This window comes from Diprion similis, chromosome 13, assembly GCF_021155765.1.
Source record: "Diprion similis isolate iyDipSimi1 chromosome 13, iyDipSimi1.1, whole genome shotgun sequence".
NCBI lineage: Eukaryota > Metazoa > Arthropoda > Insecta > Hymenoptera > Diprionidae > Diprion > Diprion similis.
Genome location: NC_060117.1, coordinates 2685772 through 2702765, shown reverse-complemented (window position 1 = coordinate 2702765; position 16994 = coordinate 2685772). Strand labels below are relative to the sequence as shown.

The 16994-nt window shown below is 40.1% G+C and overlaps 1 protein-coding gene across 1 annotated transcript in view; it reads right to left on the bottom strand.

Moving 5' to 3' along the window:
• The window catches only part of LOC124414144, a 68089-nt gene that overhangs the window by 43060 nt on the left and 8035 nt on the right, over positions 1 to 16994 (bottom strand). The window lies entirely within an intron of this gene.

Here is a 16994-nt window from a genome sequence, read left to right as displayed (position 1 = left end):
AAACTGACAGAGCTTTTTACGCGATCCTTAAACAATACCTAGATGGTTTGGTGGAGAATCCTAATTTCACTCGAGAACAAAAAAAAAATTGTTTCGAACCGAGTACTTTCAAAACTATCGTTCGTGCTTTACATCAAAGATTTCCATCATTGATTTACTTGATCAATAAAACAGTTCACTGCAATATTTTTCCGATATCCTCTGTTCAACACATTATTCAAGCGCGGAGTTTGAAAAAAATGATTGAAAATAACAATCATCATCAAAATCGTTCGACAACCTATAAAAGATGATGTTTCAAATTTCTCTGTACCAATAAACCACCCTAACTATTTATACCTACCCGTTTATTTTCGATTCTTTCTGCGATTCTAAATGATCACGACTGACAGTAAGTGCTTCTACACACACACATACATATATCTATATATACACATCAAGTTTTAACTGGAGAGGGTCAGGCGCTAAATGGAGAACCGAGGGCGCCCTTTTTCACCCCCGCAATCGCGACAAAAACGGCGTCGTTCTTCCCACGACTTTGGCCCTCGGAAACAACCCTTGCTTAATTGTTTATTAAAAATTTAGATTACGATTTACACAGCCCCTCGCCGCTGTCGCCGGCGCTGTTCCTCCTGCAGCCCAGCCAACTCTTTGTTTCCCTCGTTCCATTTCGCCCAGCCGTGATCGCGGTGGTGAGGAATTAAATGCTTTTCTACCCAGCCCTTACACCGCGAGTCTCTCCCTCGCTTAAATTCTCGCTGGATCCACGCCAGGGTGAACGTTTCTCTTCGGCGAGAAAATATCGGGACTGCAGCCTCGTTTTATATTATAAAGCAATTTAAAAGCGGGTTTTTCGTGCCTCTTCAGCCTCACTCACTGTGTTTTTTTATTCTCTTCAATCAGAATGGAAAATAAAAGTAATCGAGAGTGCAATATCGTCCTGTAGAAAAAAAAATATCTTTCCATATTGACGATGATTCATGAAACAATATCAACAGTTTAAACGGCCAAAATTTTTCTTTCTTCTCTTTCATGTTTTTTTTTTTTTTTTCCATATTGTCAGTTGAAAACTCCCAAATTTTAACGTTCCAAATCAGAATAAAATATTGTTCAAGAGTTGTTTGTACTCCTTGGGATTCCAATATTCCTCAAATTTTTTGATCGAATCTTTTAAAATAAGAGAATGTCGAAATTTGAAACATGTAAAATGGAATTTGAGATTTTCTTGAACAATTACAGAATGTAAGACTTGGCGAAAAATTGTAATTCCTTGCAATGCCGAATTCCCAAAACCCAGCAATCGATTAACTTAGAACATCAGTTTCCAAACACTTTAGTCTTGCATAGTTTTTCGTCGAAACTATTTTGCCCTCCTCGCTTACAGTTTCGTGGCAAAATTCTTAGTCAAAAGTGGTACAAAAAGCGGGTGAAACGAGGTTGGAGATGAAGAACGTTTAAACATTTCTGACCGACGTGTGGTGGTTGGCTGCTTATAAATGTGTACCTTCGTAAGTTCATCCCCGTAGCCCATCGTAGAGCTTGGCAGAATGACCGGGTAGAAATTCTGTAGGAAAATAGCATGAATTCCATGAGGAGGATCTCCGAGGAGTATAACAGCGACGTCTGCAGAGGACGTTGAGGGCTTGCGAAAATGGGTTCTTGGTTCGAGTCGAGTCGAGTCTGCGCAAGGGAGGAAGATAGAAGCTGAGAGATGGAATGAGCGAAGCGAAAAAGCGTTAATGACTTCAGGGCGATGTGGCGTGTCTGCGTGAGGGGTGGCCGGGGGGGGGGAGGGGGGGACGTTAGCAACGCATGGGTAATTTTAAACGGTAATATAGGTACGAAACAAGCAACAACTTCATTGAATACGCTTTCAGCTTCGGCACGTGCCTACCCCCACCCCCATTCCTCTTTCCCACCCCCTGGTATCCTTTATCCTGCCAGCAACGTCGACGTTATGTCAGCCCTTCGCGCTCCGCCGGGATGAACACATCCGCAGAACAATCGAGAAGAAACTGGGAAGAGGTCGGCTTGTTTGACCGAGTAAAGCTGGGGGGCGAAACCCCCTCGACAACTACGAACGAACGCCTCTGGGCGGTTGGGTCTTGGAAATCTCTCGAGGAGGCGTAGAGGCGAGGAGGCGAGGACCGAGTTTCCGGCCCGAAACTTCCAAGTCAACCAAGGGTGTACCTGCAGCGAGGGTGAAGGGTGGAGGGTGGAGGGTGGAGGCAGGTACCCACCCATATTCTAAGACGGGAATTGAACAAGTACCCGGCACAAGTTTCCTACCCTCTCCTTTTCAACCCCTCCGCCTATCTGGGAACCCACTCTAGACGCTGCTGCATACATATCTGCTTGTGTTAGCTGCTGAGCTTTCTATAACAATATACCTACCTACCTACCTACCTACCCTCATCGAGTTTCCGCCCATTCTAACCCCTGTGTAACTTTGCCCCTCCGCCTGTAGATCCTCGAATATAAACATTTTTCACCCTCCGCACGCGTCTGCGATTCCTCCTAAATCTGGCGGTGAGTTTCGATCTACTTGCGGAACAAACGTTACGGCTTGATACGCGTGGGATAAGCCAGTCGAATGGATGGAAAAGCTGCGCTTTTGTTTACCGGTTACAATAATGTAGTGAAGAAGAAAAAACCTGAATCATTTTTCGAAATTTCAGTTTTATCGTCATGAACTACTTGATTACGGATTAAAGTTTCGTTTAAATTGAAAAATAGGAAATAATCAATCTGCGTAATCTTGAAAAATTTGGCATTTCGTAAACGAAAGTGGTCGAAACTTGAACTTGAACAGTAATATGGTTCATCCCCACGGAACTTGTGAGTCTTCGCTCATACTTCATCAGAAATCGGACGAGCGGTTGTATTGAAATTAAGGATCCAGCAATTTTCGCATTTAAATAGTACCGAAATAGATTTTCGAGTGATGAAGAAATGTTTCCAAGATGATTTTCTAGATCATTTTCTAAATGATATTCACAAAACTTGATCACGCTGGTTCCGTCTTAGGTTAGATTAGATATTATCAGTCTTCGTTGAAATATTCTTAACCGTGATAAAGATTTTTTATTTTTTTATCCAAATAGAACTTTCATTTCGTCCCATTAAATTTAGATGATGACGCAGTCGCGACGGGCTGCTAGTACATAAATAAATAAGCAAATTTACGACTTGGGAATTAAGCGAAAGGGTCGCTCGAAGGTGGCCCCCATAAATAATCCTTCCTCAACTCAGAGACCCGGAGGCGTAGCGCTTTTCCAGGTTGACGAGGCGCCTAATTAGTGCGAACTTTCTCGGTAACCGTATGCGAGAACGACGACGACGACGACGTCCCGATGGACATTGGCGTGAATAAATCTCTTTGAAGCCCCGTCTTCTCGACCTTCTCCCGTTACACCACGCTCGTCGTTAATTAATGAATAATTTTCCAAACTTTAACCCGACACGTGTGCCAATTCGTGCATTGAAATCCGGAGGAATTATTCGATTTAGAGGTGTGAAAAATTCTTGAATATCTTTAGTGTTCAATTCGTGAGGTTCTAGTTGGTTTGAATCACGATTTTGAAACTTTGAAACAACGTTTTAGGGTTTCAATTTTTTTGAATATATGTCTATGCATTGAAATCCGGAGGAATTATTCGATTTAGAAGTGTGACAAATTCTTGGACATCTTTAGTGGTCAATTCGTGAGGTTTTCGTTGATTTGAATCACGATTTCGAAACTTTGAAACAACGTTTTGGGGTTTCAGTTTTTTTGAGTATATATCTATCGATTTTAATGTAACCCCTTAAACGGCTAGAAATTGTGCCCTAAACGGGAAAACATAAAGTATTTCGATTTTAAGGATTTTTTTCGTCACTGATTATGAATCTGTGTTGAAAATTCAGAAATTCAAAATTATGGATCGAATATGGCGGACCAGCGTGAAAGCATTTACTCGATTTGCAGGGAAATTGAGATATTAGTGGACTAGAGGAAATCTCCACTAAAAATTTCAGAATTATTATTTGATAAAATATGGTGGACTAAAATGCAAAACTAATTACATTGGGATGAACGATAAGTAACTGTAAAAAATAAAAAATGTTAGTCGTTTTGACCTATCACCGTTCGTTGCATACAGAAGTCTAAATTTAGATATTTATGTCGATGGTCACAGAGAACAGAATTCTTAATTCAAATGGATATGAGTAGTCCATTTTCGCGTTGAAAAATTCTTTTCGTTTTAAGTAAATTATGACAAGCTAAACGATGTCTACGTGAAACAAAGAATCCATAGATATCGGATCCGCCATTTTAAATTTATATATTGCGAGTTCGGATTCGTAATCAGCGACCACGCAAATCCCTAAGTACCAAATTCCGCGAAAATCGTTGAACCCAATAAAAAAAAAAATCGATGCACGCCATATGATGTGTCAATTTTTTCTAAAAATGGCTAAATTCCAATTTCAACATTAAAAACTGTGCAGCCTGACGTCAATCGATCAACACTATTCAACGTCAACGAAAACTTTCATCAATCCACCAACCACATCTCCAGTAGATAGTAGATCCACAGTAATTCTTCACGTCCGAATCCAAGGCTGTTCAATATCGATCGATTCCAAAGATCGACGAAAATAATTAAAGCATAAAGAAAATTCGGCTTAAACAGCGAAGCGCGAGGGTGTTAAAACGTAAATCGAGCGTCAATTTCCCGCAGCTAATAACCCAGTGACGGGTCAATTTTGCCTCAGCGGATGTACAGGGTGCAGGGTGCCGTTGTGTAATCAGGATGGATACGGGAGGTGATAATGAGGGGTGACCGCTCGACGAAGGGGCCAGTGAATGAAGACAAATAGCGCCCCAGATCTCCCTTTCCATTGGATGGTTCCACGCGTCTCCCATGGTGCAGGATGAGCCTTGCTGGGTCAGAGAAGGTTCCCAAGGCTGACGCTTTCCGCAGGCAATTCCGCACGAACAGCCGCCAACTAGCTCCCGGTTTAAGCTCGACTTCCTGCACTTGGTCTATCTGGGCGAAAACCCGTCGCCCGCTATCTTTCGACCAGTGGAAGCAGGCAACCAACCACGCTCCACAGTTCCAGAAGCGGGAACCACCCCTGAACCACCCTCTTTTCAACTAGATAAAACTGTCAAACACACCCGCGTCCCGTAGAGAATACGTACTCACCCCCAACGATTATGTCCCTCTGGCCTCGTTGTTCATTATGCTTCATTATCACCGGGTACCCACAGTGCAGTGCTCTGATACTTTTACAACTCCTCGAGTATACAGTTGTACCGAGGTGAGGGTCTCGTGTGTACGATTTGAATTCATCCGGAGTAAGTGGGACGAATGATTCAACCTCGAAATTCTTTTTCCGGTGTTTTTTTTTTTTTTTTCTTAACACCGAAAAGTAGAGCTGCAGGATGTTGTGTGGCGTGATGGAATCAAATAAGGTCAAACAATGCACAGACGCTTTAGTCGAAGCAGTCAGAAGACGTATCCAAGGTGACGTTATCTTGGATATGCGCAGACTGATCGAAAATCGGTTTTCAATTCTGACACACCTTATTTCCTTACATCATAGCGTGTAGCGAGTTATCGAAAAGTCAACTTACGAAAATTTTTTTTGATTCACCCGCCTAGTGAATTCATCATTCAGATAGTGTCTCTGCTTGGATGATAAGCCAGCATTTGGTAATGAATTTTGAAACGTGACTATGAACCGATCCTCATCCCGTGAATGAGTATAAACTTCACTGGTTGAACCCATCAATCATACACGGGAAACATGAATTATTTATAGTTGCAGATACTTAGGATATCATGATAGTACCTACGTACAAGCAAATAAATGGACTCGAATGTTGGACCTTCGCTTGGAGTAACTGTGTACACTTACAGCTGTGAACAGCCACTCGAATTTCCGTTCCAATTACATACTAAACGCGGTTTTGACCCCTCATAAAAACCCCATAAAAGTCATGATGAAAGAAAATAAGGTGTGTCTCAGAACTGAAGATCGATTTCCCCTCAATCTGCGTATATCCAAGGTGACGTCGCAGAAATCACTCGAATAGTTTACTTGAGATTACTCATCCATTTCCATATATAACATTCTGTTTACTGAAAATGTCAGTTCATGCAGTCAAAAGTTGAAAAAACGATACCATAAACACTAAAGGACAAAATACGAAGCCAATATGACGTCACCTCGGATACGTCTTCTGATTGGTTCAACCCAAGCGTACGCGAGTCGTCTCACCTTACTTCCCTACATCATGATTAAAATGATGAATGAACTGAGCATATTTCGCACAATGAACTTTGCGGAAATCCATTTCAATGGTTTCTGACTCTCCCCCATGCCGCTTGCAGTACAGGTTCATAATGAAGGCAGCCGATGCGCCATTGATCAATCCAGCTTCTGACATTCACCATTACCACCCCGTTTCTTGGACAGTTTCATCTTCCACCCAAGGGTCGGGGGGTAACTCGACCATTGTTTGGCCAGCTCGTCGAAAAGGGACGGTCAGGCGGATTTCAAGGGGGCGCATAAACACTACAATTGGGGTTAAGGGGGTGGTGGGAGTCTGAGGTCAGCCGGGCAAGTCCGTGCAATAACGACGGTTCTTAATTACGGCAAGAGCTGCTAGTGCGAGGGAGGAAGGATGAGGGGGCAGAAGAGGGGGGGGGGGAGGGGGCGAAAGCTCCCTCAAACAATTTCGGGCCGAAATACGATTAGAGAGAAACGCCACGGTTCGTCGCCGCTTCTCCTGCTGCTGCTGCTGCTACTGGCTTCCGGCGCCGGACCGACAATCGCGGGGTGGCATCGATAGCCTCTGGCTTTTGGCCCGCGCTGCTAAACCACCCCTTCCACCATCCGCGAGCCGAACTAAACTCTCGGACTACCCCCTCCCCCCTTTCGATTCTAGCCCAGAATTACGCCCGACGTATTAATCCTCTCGAACAATTACGAAATTATCCGTTGCTGCAACCCCCATGCCTCCCCTTTGCGTTTACCAGCGTTACCAACGGCATGCATACCTTCATAAACGATTCTAACTTCTCTATATATATCTAGAACCAGACATGCGCTAGAGTTATATATACCTCACCGCATTCCAGCGGTTTTCCAAATAATTGATGAAAATTAATTCTTGCCAACTGTTGAACGGATCGGCGATCAACGATGATATTAAAAATGGTTATACACGACGTCAGGATATCCAGTTTCATCCTGGATTGAGAAGGATTTTTCTGAAATTGAAATAAAATCAAACATAGTTAATTGATTAGTTAGTTCATTTGATTTGTCTCAAGTCTATTACATTTTTATAAGGTGCGTGTGTCCTCCAGTGAGTTTAGAAGGTCGCAGTGATTTTATGTGACATTTTGATAAAATTTCGTACTTGGGTGTTGTTTTGTATGATTTTTATAGACAAATCGTTGAAACTATGTTTATACGGCATGGACATTGAAAAGTCCACTTTTTGCGGTAGTTTTCGTTCCGTAAAGTGACGCTTTATACGGCAGCGAACAAACTTGCGGAATAAAGTCTTTATTCCGTAGTTTTGACGCGCAGTTCGAAGTGCGCATCCCAAACTGCCGAATAAAGTAGCTTCGTCGAACAGATGGCGACATAACCTCACTCTTCGTTTTGCTTTTCAATTCCCATACCGTAAAAAATATTGTATGTGGCATACCCGTAAACCGTTTTTTGGCTCGAATAATTTCAGTACTCGCTTCCTTCCGGCTCGCCTTCAGCTCGTCCTGAAATCTTTATCCTTGCCAAAAAAAAACAGGCGGTTTACGGGCATGCCACATAGCTATTCTTTTGACTGTCTAAAGAAGCTGCGATCAATTTTGATCGAAAGTGCCACGAATGGAATTAAAGTCCTTTAAGGTTGTTATCGCCATCAGCTTGACCGCAAAGCGAATGGACACGTTCAAAAGTCTCACTCGGTATGTTGAATTAGGCTGTAGATACTCGTTTGACTGGTGTATTTTCTTTTCGGGTTGCACGTTATGTTCGTCGTTGTTTAAATTGATTAATAACTCCCGAATAATAAGAAGTATCTACCGATAATAATACACCGTACCACGACGTACCTGATACCGTGGCTTGTTGGGCAGACCAGCCCTTATACGATGGCACAATAGATAGACCTATATTCCGAAACGTAGCACTTATCCAACGATCCATATCAAATATAATCGCATGGAGCTCCGCCACTTTCTGGCCTATCATGAATATTTACATTGTGCGTATAATGTGCCCACATCCATTACCTTGAGGATGTGGAATGAAGGAAGAAAGACATTTTGAGAACGGTCGATTCCTGATTAAGGTATCAGCAGCACGTCCTCCTTCACGCGATCCTCGTCAGGCTACTTTCCACCTGACATATCGAGTGAGTTTCGATTGTAGAATGATCGAAACGAGTTCATAACTTCCAATTTTCATTTGAAAGAACTTCAGGCCTAATTTTTTTTTTTTTTTCTCAATCTTGAATAAATATCATTTAAGTAAGTGATAAAATAAAATATTTTGACAAAAACACGTGGCTCATTTCTCAGAAAGGATGTCTTGAAATAAAATAAAATTTTAGCCTTTAATATGAAAAAATAAAAATGATTTTTTTGTAAAAAATTGGTCATCTCTTCATCTTTTTTGACTGTCACATTTTGTTAGCATACATAAATTTAATTTTCTACTATATAATACACGATCCCTTGAAGTAAACTTGTAATAAGTTTTGAAAAAAATTAAAGTAAAAACGATTGATATTTTTTTTTTTTTTTGGTAACGATTTTCCGTTCCAAATGGACCCCAGTGTGGCAAGTACGTGATTTAAAAAAAATGTGACAAGATCACCGTATAGATTAACCTCCTTGTTTTGAAGTTTTGGAAAATTATTCAGTCGAATATAAACAAAAGAGTTAAAAAGGATCGATCTAAAATAGAGAGAAAAAAAAAAAGTTTCACTTGACGTGCGAAAAAATTTTGACAGTTTTTACTGAATCAAATTTACCGCAAAATCGAGCGAACTGAATTACCGGCTGGTTGAAATGGTAAATTCATTTTCCCCGCACCGCTGACTGTTAAATATCGCCGCGTGGCTAGAAGCTGACTAAAAAATTTCATCACGATCGTCATCAAAGATAGCTTTTGTACTTCATACACGCCAGCCTAGAGAGCTTGTGAAATATAGTTGGAGGGGCGGGGGCGGGGGCGGGGGAGGAGGAGGAGGAGGAAACGGGGTTCGTGAAAAACTCGTTAACGCTACCCGGGATTGAGTTAGTTATTCGGCCCGAGCTGGCCCACCATCCATATCGCGAGGCACCCCTCCTACGATATTATAAATTCTAGGTACGCATACAGGGTGGCAAGAAACTTTTCATTTCAAGGGTTAAATTCAATTCTCGATGAAAATCCGAGAAGAAACTTCGGCATCTGCTCAGAATTTGTTGACTCAAAGCTCCTCTGATCTGCGATCACAGGTTTGATTTCCAAATTTTTGTAACAAATTTATTTTTCGTTTTAAAAACGTTGACTCACGTGATTCAAAATTCTTGTTTTACAAATTTTAGTTCGCTAACTCGAGTGTTGATAATTCGAAACGAGTCATAGTCTTTTTGGTGGTGGTATAAATTGTCATTCACATTTTTTACAAAAAATAAAAAAAAAAAAAATATGGTTGAGCAAATGAAATAGAGAAAGAAAAAGGGAAAGTAAATGCTGAGATTGATTGAAAACGATAGAAAATAAGAAGAAGAATAACGATAGGAATGGCGGAAAGTGAGACGCGACAGTCCGTCGTTTCACCTATATAGATTCACGTTCACGTTCACGTCATCGTTTATATAAGAGTTTCCAGAGATGCTCGTATAACCGGGATATCGGTAGACATAAGACACGTATTCAGCCGACATGCATAATAAAAGAATAAACAAGAAGAGTCCGATTGAATAAAGTGGTGAATAGCCTGGAGAAATGACGGTGCATCTTGAGGTTATATCATGCATCGTTCCTGCACCGCATAAATAATGCATCAGACTATGATAGAAGAAGCGAGTATCATCTCCGTTGCCGTTGAGTAATATCATCTCGAACAACCGTGAATGTTTATCCACCTATCGATCCCGACGTGAATCGACGCTGAGAAACTGGAAAATCTCCAGTCTCTCTGCTGTTCCAAAAGTATCCCACCGCTGACACCAGAATGACGTTGAATCACCGTCTAACAAGGAAGATATCGCAGGTAGATCTCTCCGATTCCATGTCTTTTGTAATATGTTATAGTGGTCGAAAAACTGAGCTACAAGTATTTTTTTTATATGCCAATAAACGTTTTAAGGGGGTCACAACGTCCCCCAAAAAACGAGAACTCAACGGGGTGATTTCTTGATGCACTTGATGTATTTGAACGAAACTAACGCTGAAATATTTGATTAATGAATAGAAAAATTTCAGCGTTTGTTTCATTTAAATCGATGAAACGTGTCAAGAAATGATCTTAAGGGGGTATTCTGGTCTAGAAGTCTTAATTTTAGGCATTTTTCAAACTAGGAATAAACAAAAAATGAAAAATATTTTCACTAAAAAACGGTGCCCCCTGGTTGACATGATTCCAACCCTTGTAGTGATGTAAAACAACCAAATTGAAAAAATTCTTCATTAGTAGAGATGTTGCTATCGGATTGACCTTAGCTAAAGGAAAAAAAAAAAAAATCACAAAATGGCGTCGACATAAAGAAAAACATTTCTTTTACCCCCTTTTTTTTGACCTTTTCGAATTTTTTAAAAATACTGAAAATTAAAATTTTCCGAAATCCAGGGCAAGAGCGATAGAGAGATATATAAAAAAGATTTTCATCAAATTTCAAAGGAATCGGTAAGGTAGAACTTGAGATATCATGACAACCACTTCGTAAAAAGTAGTTTTGAGAATAACGCGTTTGAAGTTTGAGAAACAATTCCAGTAGAATAACTCATATAATAATATTAAATACTCACTTTGGATTAATCGGCGATCCCAAATCCATACATTGGGCCTTCTTCTTTTTCATAAGCAATGTCTTGCGAAGTTCTTTCCGCTAACCGAGCTTTACTGCCTTCTTTTGAAGCAGCAGAAGCTCGCAGTTCAGAGCGATCAATTCTAACTTCGTTACGTCTGTAAATCCGCTGTATCTCCAAAAATAATTCGAATTTTGAAAAATCCGTTTAAGGTAATATTTTTGAGGGTCTAAACTTTGAAAATATACACAAAAAAAAATCGATTTTTACAAATTTCTAGACCAGAATATCCCCTTAAAGTCTTTAGTCGCAGATGAAAAAAAAATAAATAAAATACACCTATCGCTTAGTTTTTATTCTCCTACAACATATTACAAAAGAAATGAAACGCCAATACCTTCCTTGTAAGTGCGGCATTGTCGTCAGTTTTCGAAGGCTTCCGAATTCGTATCTCAAAAAAATTGACTACCATGGATTGAAGTGATTGGAAAGATCGAGCATAAGGACCCCGCATGGTGTTCTGTTCGAATGACAGCGGAAATTCATCCAAGAGTGATATTCTGGTGAACAGTTCGTACATGTCGTCCACAATCAGGAGCCGACCAATCGGCAGGATGTTTGTAATTAATATTTGGGATCACAGGGTCAGGCGATTCGTCCTCGGACGGCTTACGGACGCCGCGGCGTTCCGACCCTGACGAGGGTATTCGGAGGTCAGACCGCCTTGCGGGCTCCGCCATCCGGACACACCCAGATATTATTCTACCCTATGGCCTCCGCCCGACTCCACCCTGTGTAGTCAGAAAATACCAAACCACTGTCCATTTAACGGGTGGGAAGAAAAAACTCAACGTCGACGATCCACCTCGGTTTGGATTCCAGCCGTCTTAGTTCGAAGGATCTAAAGAGTCCAAGTGACGCTGAAGAAAGTCGTCGAGACATGATATTTCTTCAACCGGTTTCCGGTTTTCAACTCCAAACTGATTCGGATCACCGGGTACGAAGCTTCCGTATCTCAGCCCCTCTGTACACAGGAATTCGATAACGGAATTGGGTAAGCAGAGCCGTTTGCTAACGGGCGCGATACCGCAGACCCAAGTCCGGTTGACCGGCTGTTTTTGGTTGGGATCAAATCCCTCAGCCACCGTCGCGACGTCGAGCGTCGTTTGTCCGCGGTTTTACGCCGCTCCACCGAGGTGGTAAAATGCCCGATCAATTCCCGCGTTCCGCACCCCCAAGTCCGAAGGGAGTCGAGGGCTCGACGTCCGTGCAAAAAGATCTTCTTCAACAGCTGGTTGTGACTCACAACTCACGGTGATGGGAGGGGGAGAGGGGAGAAAACTTGGGTTTCGCTTCGCAAATACCTCACTCCGTGTATGATAACGTCAAACATTTTGAAGGGGATTCGATGTGGGATGGAAATGCGATTCTGAAACACAAGTTTGGAAGCATTTTCCGACAGGCTCAAGCCTCGCGAGAAATGGTTCTGTCTTACCGGAAGAAGGCTCGCTTCCCTCGATTTATCGCCAATTAACTATCGACAGAAGTTTGGAAAAAGAGTTTCGATTATGTAAAGAGAGAAATGGTCTTCTGGTATACATGGGAAAAGGGAAATTTACTTCAGGGCTACTTTCTCCGTTTATAGGATAAAGAGGAGGTCCTTTCTTCGTGAAAAGTTAAGGACTCGAAGGACTGAGGTACAGTACACTGTAGGATAAGAAAGGGGAACAAATCGACTTACATCTCCTTTATCGAGGATTCGCTTAAAAATTTTCTTTACTCTTGCACGCCCTGCCTGCGAATGGTGTGAATATGGGAAATATCATAACGAGTCATGAATGGGCTGATATTGATACAGAAAAAAGAAGAAAAAGGAAGGATTCAAAGTTCACCCTTCTAAGTTGAAAACAAGTATTAAATAAGAGTCGACTCACGAAGTAATCACGTGATACACACCTCGGCTGATTTCATCTCTCTAAGAAAAACCGTCGATGAAAAATGAGGTGTAAATTGTAGTTGACTAAAACGCGGTGTTAAAATTTTTCAGCGACGTAAAATAATTTTCAAAACTTTGAACACCAACGTCAGCCGACGATATTCGCACATGCATTCGCAAAGCCAAGTAAAAATGTCAATAAAACTTTAATGAATATTTATATATCGAATAAGTGATAAATAATTCACTGTTCTGCAACGAAATCCTTCTTCAAACAAAAATATGATCGAAATTAAAGTATAGAAGTGCCGAATCTAGATCAGCTTTTCATTTTATGCTATTACGTATTTATTACGTGATATAATTTTTTTTTTTTGTTAAAAACTTAGGATTTCCCACATTTAGAAGATTTTTTTGAAGAAAATGAAAACGCTTAAATCAATTCGTGTTCAAGGGCTTTATTATTTATAGTTTCCGGAAGATTCGCAAAAATTTTCATTTCAAAATTAACAACATAATGGTGGCATGACGCATACAAGTAGTAAACGATATTGTTATTAATTTCGTTATTGAAAAAAAAAAATTCTCCAATATTCTTGAAACTATGAATAATGAAGCTCTAAACCTAAAATTACTCCAAGTGTTTTCATTTTCTTGAAAAAAAAAAAAACAATCTCCTAAAAATGACAAATTCTAATTTTTGAACAATAAAAAAAAATCATATCACGTTATACACATACGTGATGACATAAAATGTAAATCTGATTTAGATTTGTCATTTCTATACCTTAAATTCTATCGTATTTTTCTTTGAAGGAGGATTTCGTTGAAGAACAGTGTATAATCGAATACTCAATTTCGTTTATAACTCGTTGAACCTTAAATAAATAAAAACAGTTCACACTCTCAAATTAAAAATGTTAAAATAAAATCGCTGTATGAATATCCTTTTCGTTGTCAATTAATAGATATTGCAAGCCATTCTCACGTGTATTCCCTGGACTATAGGAATCGATGATTTAACAAGGCGACGATGAGATAGAGTTGGCATTGAGAGGAACGTTTGGAGAGTTGCTCAGCGTCAACGTTTAAATCAAGTCGCGATACGCTAGTCGAGTCAATAGATGCGCACGAGAGGCTGATTGAAGTGGACCATCGAGATACTGATTGGCTCCGTCAAAGGCTCAGCGTCAATATCAATATTGCGGGATGCTGAGTGAAGGCAGCAGTCGCGCTCCTCGATTCCATTAATGTAATATCCGAACCAAAGTAGAAAAAGAAGAAGACGAAGAAGAAGAGGAGGAGGAGGAGGAGGAGGAGGTCTTTTTTCGTTTTCTTCAATTTTCCTACCCTGCAACCATCGGCATCGAATGCGATGACCGAGACAAGGGATGAGGGGAGGCTAATTCCGGCCACCGGAAGTAAGGGAAGCGTGGAAGTCCGTCGGAAACGGTCAGAGTCCGACGGACCGTCGCTTCAGGAACCGCCACAAAGAGTAGGCAGCAACCGTTTCCGGTCAAGTTGCCTCTCGACGTTTGTTTATAGTCGGCGAGTTTCCGAACGGTTCTTTTCTTACAAGCCTTTTCAGGGGGAAAACGTAAGCACTTTTTTCGATGCATATTTCCGCTCCGTTTCACCGCCCGACGGATTTTCTATGTATCCGAAAAATATTTACAAGTAAAAGGATAACAGAGAATAAGAGAAAAAGAGAAAACCCAGCGTTGATAAATTGTGAAACGAAATACCTGTAATTCAATTCTAGTTTTTTGCTTCACTTCTCGTTTCTCTGCTTCCAAGGGTAAAAAATCGAATTATTGTAATCACACCGAAAACAAAAAGTTGAATTTTCACCATATATCCTCGTTTTTAAGTCTATAAAATCTCCCGAAATCATTTTCAGATAAAAGTCGATCAATTTTTTTCAATGATTTGATCGGTTTGCTACTTTTCAAATTTTTTTCAAAAGCAAAATTATCATAAAATAAAATAAAAATTATCGTGTCTTGAGAATGAATAAACAGATTTGAATGAAAAATTTTATACGAATCTAAAGTCAGATTTACAAAACTCAAAAATGGTGTGAAAATTTTCGATTCCTCCGTGTCTGAAAAGATGATTTTTGCTTTGTCTTAAGGCGGAGAAATTTTTTGTGGGTACGGGGTCGATGAGCGCGGGATAGTAGGAAGAAAATGGAAAACTCTTTACGCCGCATTAAGCGACGCCCTAAGTCTTCACCCCCCCCCCCCCCCTCCACCCCGCAGAGCATCAGGAGCATAAGCATCAATTGAACGAGGAGGGCGGCCCGAGGAGAATAAAAGTAACGACGAAGCCCGGTCTGTCATCGTTAGGGTGGGTGGTTGTTGTGCTTTTGGGAAAGTGGGCGACATCGACAGACAACCAGCCACCCTCCACCGAGAGGGGTGGAGGGCTGACTTCGTCCCCCGCCTGCCTGACAAACGGGCGTAACAAGATGTGACGGGGAAAACCGGGGCAACAGGCGTGTTCGCACTTGAGTAACGTTTGGCGAGTGGGTAGTAACAGCGTAATTCCACACCCACGCCTCTTACACTTTTTTTTTCTTTTTTTAATTTATTTTCCTTTCTTTCGTTTTTGTTTTTGTTTTTTTGGTTTTTTTTTTTTCTTTTTTTTTTTTTGCACCTTCGCCTCGTTTTCGTTTTTCCTTTACTCCTGATATTTTTCCAAACCCTCAACCCTCGATTTCGTTTACGAATTTATTTATCCGTTTTATTTTATCAAATTAACAAAATGCGGTAAGATTATATATATATATATATTAGGGTGGCGCAAAAAAACCGACTATTTTTTTTTTTTTTTTGAGCCTCGTGTGACAAAATGTTAAGTTTTTGATGTTTTAAGAGCCTACTCCAAAGGACAGTTCAAACAAAATTTTTTTAAGAGGTCGCTCCACATTTTTTAAAACGTCAGAAATCGTCAAAAATCGATTTTTTTTTTCCTCGGTACGGTATAATTTTATAGACAAAAAAAAATGAGTTTCCGAAAGTTTCAGTTCAAAATTTGAATTTTGAAAGGTCGCTCATAATTTTTTTTCAATTTTCTGGTGCATTTCTTGAGATCTTTCGAGCGACCTTTTAATATTCATATTAAAATTTCATAAATTTTTTTTCTTTAATTAAGTAAAAAAGAATCGATAACAATACACCACGACATGAATTAAAAATCAAACAAAATACTGAAAATATAATTTTTTTAATTTAATTTTTTGATGACTTTTGACAATTTAAACAATTTGGAGCGACCTCTTAAAATTTTTTTTTTTTAAGCCGTCCTTTGAAGTGGGCTCTTGAAACATCAAAAACTAACATGTTGTCATACAAGACTCAAAAAAAAAAAACAGTCTGTTTTTTGCGCCACCCTAATATTTATATATATATTTTTTTGGCAGAAATAATATGTTCAATCAACATCGAATAATGTTGATTTTAACCTGTTTTACAGTCAGTCATTATCGTGTTTATTTCAAAACGTTTTTGCGTTCGTTGATGCACGATTACGGGGGAAAAATATTAATTTAAGATCGATCGATGTTAATTTTAAGACGTGGTTATCCAGTTTAACGCTAAATTTGAAATCCTTTACTCAACATTCACACAAAACAAGACATTCGACGACGCCCAAATAATCCTGAATCTAATTTGAGTAAACACAAGACTAAAAAACGTCCAATTTACACAAAGGGAGGGTTAATTCGAGCAGAAATTTCTACACAATAACATTTAGGGTGTCAAATAAACGTGTAACCAGAGATGATAATTCAGCCAAAACACTTGTCAAATGGAACAACTACAACATTATTCCATCGCTAACCTATATCCCCCCGTTATTTCATCCCCTAACCAAAAAAATTTTCTCAAAAAAAAAAAAAAAAAAAAATCAAGGGACGGGAATAAAATCAAGTACCAAATGAAATCGTGAGAGAATTATTTTCAGGAATTCAGATATGAAAATCTTCGGTCGAATAAATGACCGGCAGCCGCACAGATTGCAGACGGAG